At 42.3% G+C, this 12,395-nt stretch overlaps 1 protein-coding gene across 1 annotated transcript in view; it reads left to right on the top strand.

Annotated features, from left to right (window-relative positions):
* The window catches only part of ABCA2 (ATP binding cassette subfamily A member 2), a 312,411-nt gene that overhangs the window by 147,127 nt on the left and 152,889 nt on the right, over positions 1–12,395 (top strand).

Below are 12,395 nucleotides of genomic sequence, written 5' to 3'. Positions count from 1 at the left end.
GCCTTTATCACACTACTGGATGTTACTGCAGCTCAAGAAGCTAAAATTCAGTACTTTTCAAATACCTAGTGGCTGAGATTAATTCTGCTGAACACAGCAAAGTTACATACTAAAGAACCATAATAACCACAATCACTGTGAATTCCTGATAGGATCCTGAGGTGGGAAAATTTAATTTGAGCCTATTTAGTCTGCTTTGTGCATGTGAAGAGTAGGTGAGCAATAAAGGGGTTGTACTAAAATGCACTTATGTATTTACAAGGTTACAATTATTAGATAGCATATCACTGCTAATGGTTGCTTCTTAACAGTGAATTTGTTAATATTCCTATGTGCAGTCAGTATATATAATGTTGTATAAGGGTCAACTAGACCTGTACTTAGGGCAGCATTATTTATAGGGTGCAGTTTTTTGTTGAATAATGCCTTCAATTATCTACAAATATTGTATTTATTAATTTGTTACAAATCAATTGCATATGGTTGCTTAATGAGGTGCATGAGCCCTCCATACATCTGTGGCCTCCCGTTGTGGGAAATATAAGAATCAATATGAGTTAGTATTGTTGGGTGTTATGAGGTTTGGAAGCAGCAGATTTTCGGATGCCATTTGGCGGTACAAAAAATAAATACACCACTGAGTCATTTTAAATAAATCTTACTCCTGGTCTCCTTTGCATATAATGGATGATAAAATTAATGTAAATATATCAAAGAATGTTTAAAACATTGTTGAAGTAATGTATAACACTATCTACCTGATTAACAAGATTATTTAAAGGGACATAAAACAAAAAAATGCCTTGTATGATTCAAATAGAGCATACAATTTCAAACAACTTTCCAATTTTACTTCTATTATAAATGTGTCTTTGTTTTCGTGTTATCCTTTGTTGAAAAGCTGGGTTGTAATCTTAGGAGTGTGCATGTGTCTGCAGAACTATATGGCAGCAGTTTTGCAACAATGTTATACATAAACAAGACCACTAGATGGCAGCATTATTTCCTGTCATGTAGTTCTCCAGACATGTGCACACTGCCTATCTAGATATCTCTTGAACAATGAATAACTTGAGAACAATGTAGATTTGATAATAAAAGTAAATTGGAAACTTTGTTAAAATTGTATGCTCTATCTGAATCATGAAATTAAAAATTTGGATTTCATGTCGCCGCCTGGATGAATGACAACCGGCTCAAACTAAATGCAGACAAAACCAAAGTCCTCCTCCTCGGACCCTATAAATCCGCATGGGACGACTCCTGGTGGCCCACAGCACTTGGTCACCCTCCAACCCCAACCGACCACGCACGATATCTAGGCTTCATCCTGGACTCCTCACTCTCCATGGACAGACAAATCAATTGCATCACCTCAAAATGCTTCCACATTCTCCACCTGCTACGAAAAATCTTCAAGTGGATCCCTACCGAAACCAAGAAAACAGTCACCCACGTCCTCGTCAGCAGCTGGTTGGACTACGGCAAGGCACTGTACGCTGGCTCCACCATCAAACTCCAAAAGAGACTCCAACATATCCAGAACGCCTCAGCCAGACTCATCCTCGACATCCCTCGCAAATGCCACATCACCGAACACCTAAGGAACCTTCACTGGCTCCCCATCAACAAGAGAATCACCTTCAAGCTCCTTACCCACGCGTTCAAGGCCCTACACAACATCGGACCCGAATAAATCAACCACCGTGTAAATTTCTACACCCCCGCCAGACAACTCCGTTTTGCCGACCAAGCACTCGCAGTCATCCTCCGCATCAGCAAATCCACAGTGGGTGGAAGGTCCTTCTCCCACATGGCAGCAAAGACATGGAACACCCTCCCGCTGCACCTCAGACAATCCAACTCCCTTACAAAGTTCAGAAAGGACCTTAAAACCTGGCTCTTCGACTGAACGCCCATCCCCTCCTCCCCTCCCCCTCCTCCTATCTGCTTTCCCTTAGGGCCTTGAGACCCTCACAGGTGATTAGTTGGCGCTCTATAAGTCCCGAAATAAATGGATAAATGTCCCTTTAATCTCATATGGTTCAGTAGCATTTGTACTGAGACATTAAAGGGTCACACAGTCATAAACTTTCATGAGTCAGAACATGCAGTTTTTAAGAGACATTTCATTTCACTTCTATTATCAAATTGAGTTCATTCTCTTTATATATTTTGTTCAAAAGCATACCTAGGTAGGCTCAGGCACAGCAAGGCATTACTGAGAGCTAGAGGGGTGATTGGTGGCTGTACACATGCCACATGTCATTGGCTCACCAGATGTGCACAGCTAGCTCCCACTAATTTATTGCTGTTCTGTAGCTGACTTTAAAGGGACAGTCTACAATAGAATTGTTATTGTTTTAAAAGATAGATATTCCCTTTATTACCCATTGCCTAGTTATGCATAACCAACAGTTATATTAATATACTTTTTACCTCTGTGATTACCTTGTATCTAAGCCTCTTCTGACAGCCCCCTGATCACATGACTATTTATTTATTATCTATTGACTTGCATTTAGTACTGTGTTGTGCTAACTCTTAAATAACTCCCTGGGCGTGAACACATTGCTATCTATATGGCCCACATGAACAAGCAGTCTCCTTTTGTGAAAAGCAAATACAAAAGCATGTGATTAAGAGGCTGTCTTAAGTGGATTAGAAACAGGCAGAAATGTAGAGGTTTAAATGTTAAGTATATTAATCGAACAATTTTGGTTGTGCAAAGCTGGGGGGATGGGTAGTAAAGGCGTTATCTATCTTTTAAACAATAGCAATTTTTGTGTAGACTGTCCCTTTAAAGTGAAGGTCAATTTTGATGAATTAGTGCCTGGTTTTTAATAATCCTATTAAAAACAAGGGCACTTTAATTCATCAAAATTGACATTTCACTGTTTTCTTCAAAAACTTACCTTTTAATCCTGGCAGCTGCTCCAGTGATTCCCACGGCCGCCGCAAGCCGTCTTCGCGGGTCTAAAATGACGAATCCGGCTTCCTCCAATCACGGCGTTGCATCAGGCCAAGATTCCCCCGGGAGGGAAGCCGTGATTGGAGGAAGCCGGATTCGTCAATTCTGACGTCTGCAGAGGCATCCGACGGCCGTGGGAATCGCTGGAGTGGCTGCCAGAATGAAAAGGTAATTTTTTGAAGAAAATTAGTGAAATGTCAATTGCCCTTGTTTTTAATAGGATTATTTAAAACCAGGCACTAATTCATAAAAATTGACCTTCACTTTAACTGTGGTTTTAATTCCTCAGGTAGAGAATACAATCTTAAACAACATTCCAATTTACTTCTATTATCTAATTTGTTTAATTTTTTAGATATCCTTTGTTAAAGAAATAGCAATGTACATGGGTGAGCCAATCACACAAGGCATTTATGCACAGCAACCAATCAGCAGCTACTGAACCTATCTAGATATGCTTTTCAGCAAAGAATATCAAGAGACTGAAACAAATTAGATAATAGAAGTAAATTAGAAAGATGTTTAAAATTGCATGCTCTTTCTAAATCATGAAAGAAAAAAAATTTAGTTTCATGTCCCTTTAAGCTTAATGCATCTTGGGGCTGCTTAGAATGAGTGCTCTCGTACTGGATATACTAGAAACTGGAAGTGACATTTACCCAAGTAGTAGCACAAGGTGGGATTTGTATCCCACAATAGAGTGGTGACAAGTTTTGTATGAGGTCACACCCTTCCTCCATGCTCTGTTTGTAAGTGTCCCATTCAGGGAATGCACAGTGTGTATAAGGTTTAAACCATCTATTCCGTCCTTCTTACTGACTAATACCCTTATCTAGTAAATATGACACAACACCATTTGTTTGGGAGAAAGAACCGGTCACGGTTCACGTTTATTAAATAAACGCTTTAACTTGTGCCTAAGAGTCATTCCAATTACCCTTAGGCACTTGATCAACCTATCAACGAAACTTGGCAACAAGTTCGTAATCCTCAACGTTGGCGGCATCTCACCCTAACCTAGCCCCTATTAGCAGATGGTCAAGGCCCCTTTCGATACCTGCAGCGTGACACCCCGGCTGTCACGCCCCATGGCACTCAGAGAGAGCTGTGATGTTCAGAGGTCTTCGGTCCAATTGCGAGGGAGAGGACCCCCAGGCCGGCGCCTGGCAGGCATAACCCCTCCCTTTTCCCCGGGACCGTCACTCTTCTCTCCTTGTGCCCGCTCCCCAGGGCATTGACCACCCGCCTGCTGAGGCATATCCAACCAGCCCAGTAAGGCACCCCCTGCCAGCCGAATCGTACAACTCAACTTCAGGGGTGGCTAGCTACATTAAAGGCTCGGTCTTACTGAAGGCTAGCTCAATTAAACCCACCCCTGCCGAGCCAAACTCACCCTAACAGCCGCATCGTAGCCGCCAATTTCTTCTTCCAGGGACGGGTGGGCGGGGAAACCTTCTCCTTGAAGTCTGGAAACCGAAAGAGGCTGATCTCACTGTTGCAGGACCCTATAAAGGTAAGAAAACAGACACCTCCTTCCCCTTTGCAACATTGTAACGACACATTTAGCATTACTCCAGACTTCAAGTTGGTAAACCCTTAATTTTGTTACAGGCCCACTAGAGGGCCCTCCACTACCATTAGACTATGAGGGGAAGGCAGCTGGGAGTATTGACTGATCATTTACACAGGCAGGTGAATACACTGTGTAACAGTGATATTATTATTTATTATTATTATTAGGTATTTGTAGAGCGCCAACAGATTCTGCAGCGCTATAAACATAGGCGGTATACAGGATAATATTTATAGGGATCAAATAGGTAGAGGGCCCTGCCGAGAGTTGCACTGTTGTAGTCGGCTCTTATGAGGGAGATCTAGAAACAGCTGGGTTCATAGGCTTTCATGCTAAGGGGGTTCAAGGGGATAGCAATGGAGGAGAGGAACTGGTATTAGGAAAGGTTAGTTTAGGTTGTATGCATCCCTGAATAGTAGAGTTTTTAGGGAGCGCTTGAAGCTTTCAAAACTAGGGGAGCGTCTTGTGGTGCGAGGCAGAGAGTTCCACAAGATGGGAGCCAGTCTGGAGAAGTCCTGTAAATGGGAATGTAAAGAGGTAACAAGAGAGGAGAAGAGTAGGAGATCGTGGGCAGAGCGAAGGGGTCGGGAGGGAGAGTATCTGGAGACAAGGTCTGAGATGTAGGGGGAAGCAGTGCAGTTGAGGGCTTTGTATGTCAGAGTGAGTATTTTGTGTTTAAGCCTGGTGGCAAGAGTGAAGGATTGGCAGAGAGGTGCAGCAGATGAAGAGTGACGTGTAAGGAAGATGAGCCTGGCAGAGGCATTCATTATGGATTGTAAAGGAGCTAGGCGGCACCTATAATACCAGAGAGGATGGAGTTGCAGTAGTCAAGGCGGGAAAGGATAAGAGAGTGGATTAAAATCTTAGTTGTCTTGTGCAAGAAAATGTCTAATCTTAGAGATGTTTTTAAGGTGGAAGCGGCAGGCTTTAGCCAAGGATTGAATGTGAGGAGTGAAAGAAAGATCTGAGTCGTGTGACCCTGAGACATCAGGCATGTGGAGTAGGGGTAATGATGGAGTTATTTAAAGTTATAGAGAAGTGGGGGGTGGAGATTTTTTTAAGAAGAGTGGAAAATAAGGAGCTCAGTTTTGGAGAGATTTAGCTAAAGGTAGTGAGAGGACATCCAAGATGAGATATGAGAAAGACAGTTAGTGACACAGGTTAGCAAGGAAGGAGATAGGTCTGGTGCAGAAAAGTAGATTTGGGTGTCATTGGCATACAAATAATATTGAAACCTGTGGGACTTTATAAAGGAACCTAATGATGACGTGTAGATTGAGAAGAGAAGGGGACCGAGGACAAAGCCTTGCGGTACCCCAACAGACAGTGGTAATGGGGTAGAGGATGCCCCAGAGAAGGCTACACTAAAGGTACGGTTAGACAGATAGGAAGAGAACCACAAGAGAGCTGTGTCACAGATGCTGAAGGATTGGAGGGTTTGGAGCAAAAGAGGGTGGTCAACAGTATCAAAGGCTGCAGACAGATCAAGGAGGATAAGCAGAGAGAAGTGGCCTTTGGATTTTGCTGTAAGTAGGTCGTTGGTAACCTTAAAAATTGCTGTCTCTGTGGAGTGATAGGGGTGAAATCCAGATTGCAGTGGGTCAATGAGGTAGTTTAGTGTAAAGAAATTGGATAGACGTGCATATACTAGCTTTTCAAGAAGCTTCAAGGCAAGAGGGAGTAGGGAAAAAGGGTGGTAGTGGGATGGGGAGGTTGGATCAAGAGAAGGTTTTTTGAGGATAGGTGTGACAAGTGCGTATTTAAGAGATGAGGGATATATACCAGTGCTGAGGGAGAGGTTGAAGATGTGTGCGAGTATAGGGGTGAGGGAGGGGAGAAGATGTGAGGGGATGGGGTCGAGGGACAGGTAGTGAGGTGAGAGGATAATATAAGGGCAGAAATGTCTTCCTCTGTAACAGGGGCAAAAGAGCAAAATTTATGGCTTTGTGGGTTTGGATGATTGTGAGCTTTTGAGGGGGTGGGAGACCGGTAACATGTTGAGAGCTGATTTCATTTCTGATTAAGTCGATTTTGTTTTTGAAGTAGCTGGCAAAATCTTTAGCTTCTTTAGAGAAGTTGTAGTAGGAGGTGGGGGTGGGCGGAGAAGAGTATTGAACGTGGAGAACAGACGTTTTGGTTTTGAAGAAAGAGTAGAGATAAGATTGGAGAAGTAATGTTGCTTATATAAATTAAGGGCAGAATAGTAAGAGTTCAAGATGAACTTGTAGTGAAGAGAGTCAACTGAACTCCGAGATTTTCTTCAGTGTCGCTCAGCAGTACGGGAACATCTGCGTAGGTACCATGTCAGAGGAGTATGCCAGGGCTGAGGATGAGTGTATAATTTCCGGGCTATGGTAGGTGTGGCCAGATTGTAAAGGACCGATGTAAGGGTGGAGTTATAGTGGCAGATAGATTCATCAGTGCAGGAAAAGGAGGGGATGGAAGAGAGGAGAGGTTCGAGAGAGCTAGCGAGCTGTTGCTGATCTAGTGACTTGATGCTTCTGTGAAGTTTGGTGTGAGGGGTAGAAGGAGGGAGAGTTGTAAGGGGGGGGGATGCAATGTTACAAGTGAGGAGATTATGGTCAAAAAGAGGAAAAGGGGAGTTTGTGAAGTTTGAGTGCATCAATAGGTGAAAATCAGATCAAGGGAGTGACCATCTTTGTGAGTGAGAGAGTCAGTCCATTGAGACAGGCCCGAAAGAGGAAGTGAGTTGCAGAAGTTGTTTTTCAGAGGAGGCAGCAGGATTGTGAACAGGGAGGTTGAAGTCGCCAAGAAGAGCCTAAATCTGATATAGCGGTAACCGCCATCTAACACATTACACATCACACGCCCTGCATACTCGCTGCATTCAGCAAGGTAAACTTCAATTATTATTAGAGGTACTCTGTACCAGGAGTGATCGTCCTATACGGACCTCTGCTACTCCTACCAATATAGTATACGCTCCGGATCCATGTAGGACACTTGTATTATGTAAATGCAAAACAATAATGACATGGGGACCAATTTATCAATGTCTGTCCGACATGATACGCTGTAGCGTATCATGTCCGACAGACTTTGCTGAATGCCGACAGCTTATGTATTTCCGCACCCTGCAGATTCGCGGCCAATCGGCCGCTAGCAGGAGGTGTCAATCAACCCGATCGTATAGGATCGGGCGGATTGCAGACCGCAGCCTCAGAGGCAGCGGACCAGTTATGGAGCAGCGGTCTTTAGACCGCTGCTTCATAACTGCTGTTTCCGGTGAACCTGAATGCTTGAGCGGAAACAGGGGCATCCATACGGAGCTTGATAATTCGGCCCCATGGGCTTACTCGGCACGATTAACACACTGATTATTGATATGGGCCCCCCTCCCAGCCCTTGGTTCCCGGTGCAGTGGAACCACTTGCACTGGCAATAGTTCTGCCTCTGGAGGAAATAAATCTTGAGGGGTCCTGCTCCCAGGTGTTTATAAACTGTCGGGAGACATCTACAAGTGTTGTAATATAGAATAAAGTAGGGAATTTAGGCCATGTGGATACCGTCAACATATTATCCGAGCCTGAAGCCTATGCACGAAATCATAAAACATTGTTCATTTGCTAGACCTGATGTTCCAAAGAGACGATTACTTTTTTTTCCCCCTCCCAATCGTGTAATAACACTATTTTTTACTGTCTGCACTCCGTATCTTTCTCTAAGGCAGGTTGCGTAGACTGTTCTATTTATAATTTATATTGCTACATTTCTCTGCTCTTTGCTCCCTAGACTGCCACAAAGCATTATGTTTACCTTAGGCCTACGACATCATGCAATCTGCTGCTTATAATTTCCTGTGTTTTCAAATGTGTTATGAGGATGTAACAAGTTACGTAGATTTAATTTATGCTCTTTCTCAGGAAAGATGTTAAAGACAAAGGTGGAGGAATATGATAAAATAGATTAAACAGAAATGATCAAGCTTTATACTGAAGACCGAAGATGAGAGTTTAAGGTTTCGGGGGCTGCAGGGGTGCCCCGGATACTTACTATGCAGTCCTGAGCATTTCAAGTAGAAGGAAAAAGTGTCATATTTTTACCTCAAAATCTAAAATGCCACACCACAAAAAAATGTTTTTCCACTCCCTTTCCTTTGCCACCTACATGAAAATACCATAGTTACCAGATACTGGCGTGTGCATAGTGTTGCCAGCTGTCCTCTGTTAAAAATGCTGGATGCCCAGTGGGTAACCTGGGTAATTCGGTAGCCATTATTAGGTCTTAGATCAGACTCCTGGACCAGCAGATTCTTTAACACATGCCTCATCATGAGACCCTATATTCCATTAGCACCTCTGTAAGACACTGCCACGTGCCCTAGCAAACTACAGATCAGACCCCTGGCCCTGCAGCTTTCCTCTCAGCTACATGTCACATCAAACTGCAGATCAGACCCCTGGCCCTGCAGCTTTCCTCTCAGCTACATGTCACATCAAATGTCAGATCAGACCCCTGGCCCTGCAGCTTTCCTCTCAGCTACATGTCACATCAAATGTCAGATCAGACCCCTGGCCCTGCAGCTTTCCTCTCGGCTACATGTCACATTAAATGTCAGATCAGACCCCTGGCCCTGCAGCTTTCCTCTCGGCTACATGTCACATCAAACTGCAGATCAGACCCCTGGCCCTGCAGCTTTCCTCTCAGCTACATGTCACATCAAATGTCAGATCAGACCCCTGGCCCTGCAGCTTTCATCTCCGCTACATGTCACATCAAATGTCAGATCAGACCCCTGGCCCTGCAGCTTTCCTCTCGGCTACATGTCACATCAAATGTCAGATCAGACCCCTGGCCCTGCAGCTTTCCTCTCGGCTACATGTCACATAAACTGCAGATCAGACCCCTGGCCCTGCAGCTTTCCTCTCAGCTACATGTCACATCAAATGTCAGATCAGACCCCTGGCCCTGCAGCTTTCCTCTCAGCTACATGTCACATCAAATGTCACATCAGACCCCTGGCCCTGCAGCCCCTCTGCCAGCCACATATAAGCACATGAGCTCAGTTTAAGCCCCTGGCCCTGCAGCCCCTCTTCCAGCCACCCTCAAATCCCCTTTGTCTTCCATAGTTGTTAACTTGCATATTAGACCCATGTTTTTAGCCCTGCGGACTCTGTTGGCCCTTTACAAATAACTGACAACATGTTTTGTAAAGCCCCCTGGCCCTGAAACCTCTTTGGCAGTTACATGCCACATCCGATCCTCTGACCATGCAACCCCTCTGCCATCCACTTACAAACGTAAGACCTTAGTTTAAGCCCCTGGCGCTTCAGCTCCTCTGCAGCCATGTGTTACATCCCTGGTCCTGCAGCCCCTCTGGCAGTTACATGCCACATCAGAACCTCTGGCCCTGCATCCAATCAGTTAACCATATGCTACATCATTCCTCAGATCATCCACCCTTGCCCTGCAGCCCCCATGTGACACACTTCTCACTGCAGACCCCTGTGGCCCTGCAACACTTTACACTAAAAAAAAAAACATTTTCAGGGCCAACTGATCCCTGTGGCTTCTGTTTGCTGCATGTTAAACATGTTTGGGGCCTTTCTGTGCAGAAGAGAACTGGACGAGAAACCTAGGAAACGAGCATTTCAATATCATTAGCACATTTTGAACTATAAAATGCTAGATTTAACCATTTTAGAAATTATTTAAAGTAAATGTATCAGATTAGTGGGCAATAAAATGGGAAGAATTTCAGAATTTCTCTGCTTACGGCTTAGTCACTTTATGGCGTTTGAAATCCTGTTCTCCCATTGTGGACTGGATTAGGACGCCTTGCTGATTTAGCAAAGCATAGAATTAAAATACATTTCGTATAGGGAGACAGAGAAGAAAAAGTTAATGCTCGGAACTTTTTTAAAACAAATAAAATCTTGAAATCATTATGGGCCAGATTACGAGTGGTGCGCTATCGATTACGCACAGGCGATATCGGGTTTTTGCGTCGGTTTGTGCGCAAGTTACATTTGCGCTTTTATTCCAAGTTGAAAGTAAATGCAAAATGATTTATGCTAGAAAGATTACCGTGACTTTCGATCTCTGGTTAACTGTTACGCTCAAATAAAAAGTTGCATAAAACACATCAAACTTACATGTAAAAGTACAGTTACACTCATAATAACGCCATCTAATAAAAAATATTGCAAAAAAAAGTTATAAGGGCTCAAAAATGAGAGATTACAGGTGTTAGATAAAAAAAAAGGCTGCAAAGGGCTTTAACATAGAAATACATATGTCTAAAGATGTATGTGTTTATATATACTGTATGTGTATATATATATATATATATATATATATATATATATATATATATATATATATATATATATATATATATATATATATATATATATATATATATATATACAGTGTATATGTGTGAGTATATATGTATACACATTGTGACCTGGGATCTTGGAAACACACACTCCTCAAAACTGGAAACACCACACAAGGTTTTATAAAATATAGTCTGCTTACAGTGTATGTATGTATGTATGTGTGTATATATATATATATATATATATATATATATATATGTAGCCCTCAGTTTACCCCGGGGTTAGGTTCCAGAAGAAATGGTTGTAAATCGAAAACGTTGTAAATTGAAACCCAGTTTATAATGTAAGTCAATGGGAAGTGAGGGAGATCGGTTCCAGGCCCCTCTCAAAATTGTCATAAGTAACACCTAATACATTATTTTTAAAGCTTTGAAATGAAGACTTTAAATGCTAAACAGCATTATAAACCTATTAAAATAATCACACAACACAGACTTCACTTGCATTTTTCTGCAAATAGTTCTTTCTATGCATTCCAATCTGGACTAATTTATAGACAGGAAGATCTTATTCCTTTGAAATCTGCTCGATAGCTCAGGTCTGGTTAAACTGATTAATTTCAGCTTGCTTGGCTTTGCTGCAACACAAGCGGACAGCTCCACCTACTGGCTATTTGAATAAATGCACTGCTTCTCAATGCTTTTCAATAGCAGTCACATGACTGGAAAAAAGGTTGTTATTCTGAAACGGTGTAAATTGAACCGTTGTAAAACGAGGGCCACCTGTGTGTATATATATATATATATATATGTGTGAGTGTATATATATATATATATATATATATATATATATATATATATATATATATACATTGTGACCTGGGATCTTGGAAACACACAGTCCTCAAAGCTGGAAACACCACACAAGGTTTTATAAAATATAGTCTGCTTATTATCAGGTCTTTCAAACTTTGTTTGTCCTTTAGAGATAATTCCTCTCAGTCTCTCAGGAGAGTGTTTGCAGTTTCCCTTTACTGCTGGCAAAATCTACCTCTCAACCCCTGACTGGGGATTTTATAGCATCTGCTGTCAACCACATGCAGGTGAGTAGCTAGTCAGACAGAATTCCTGGACTGGACTTTTTGACATGATCTGCTACCTGCAAACTGTGGGGTGGAGCACTTGCCCGCCCTACTCTCCAAATGCTCCACCCCAGGGACCCAGAAATAAATCCCATATTTTCTCTATGTGGTAAACAAACATAACAATTCTCCCTGGGGTTCTCAGACCATACCCCGCACTGCAGCACTTTTGAGGGAATATAGACACCTTCCATTACTATGCCTTGGGTTCTGTCACAATATATATATATATATATATATATATATATATATATATATGTATATATATGTGTAAATGTAAATATATATATATTATATATGTGTGTATGTATATATGTGTGTATGTATATATGTGTGTGTGTGCCTATACATATGTATTTAAATGTGTATGTATTTAAAGACATATATACACATATAAACACAAAT

This window comes from Bombina bombina, chromosome 12, assembly GCF_027579735.1.
Source record: "Bombina bombina isolate aBomBom1 chromosome 12, aBomBom1.pri, whole genome shotgun sequence".
NCBI lineage: Eukaryota > Metazoa > Chordata > Amphibia > Anura > Bombinatoridae > Bombina > Bombina bombina.
Note: the sequence above shows the minus strand (reverse complement) of the source record. Positions and strands in the feature narration are given on the sequence as shown.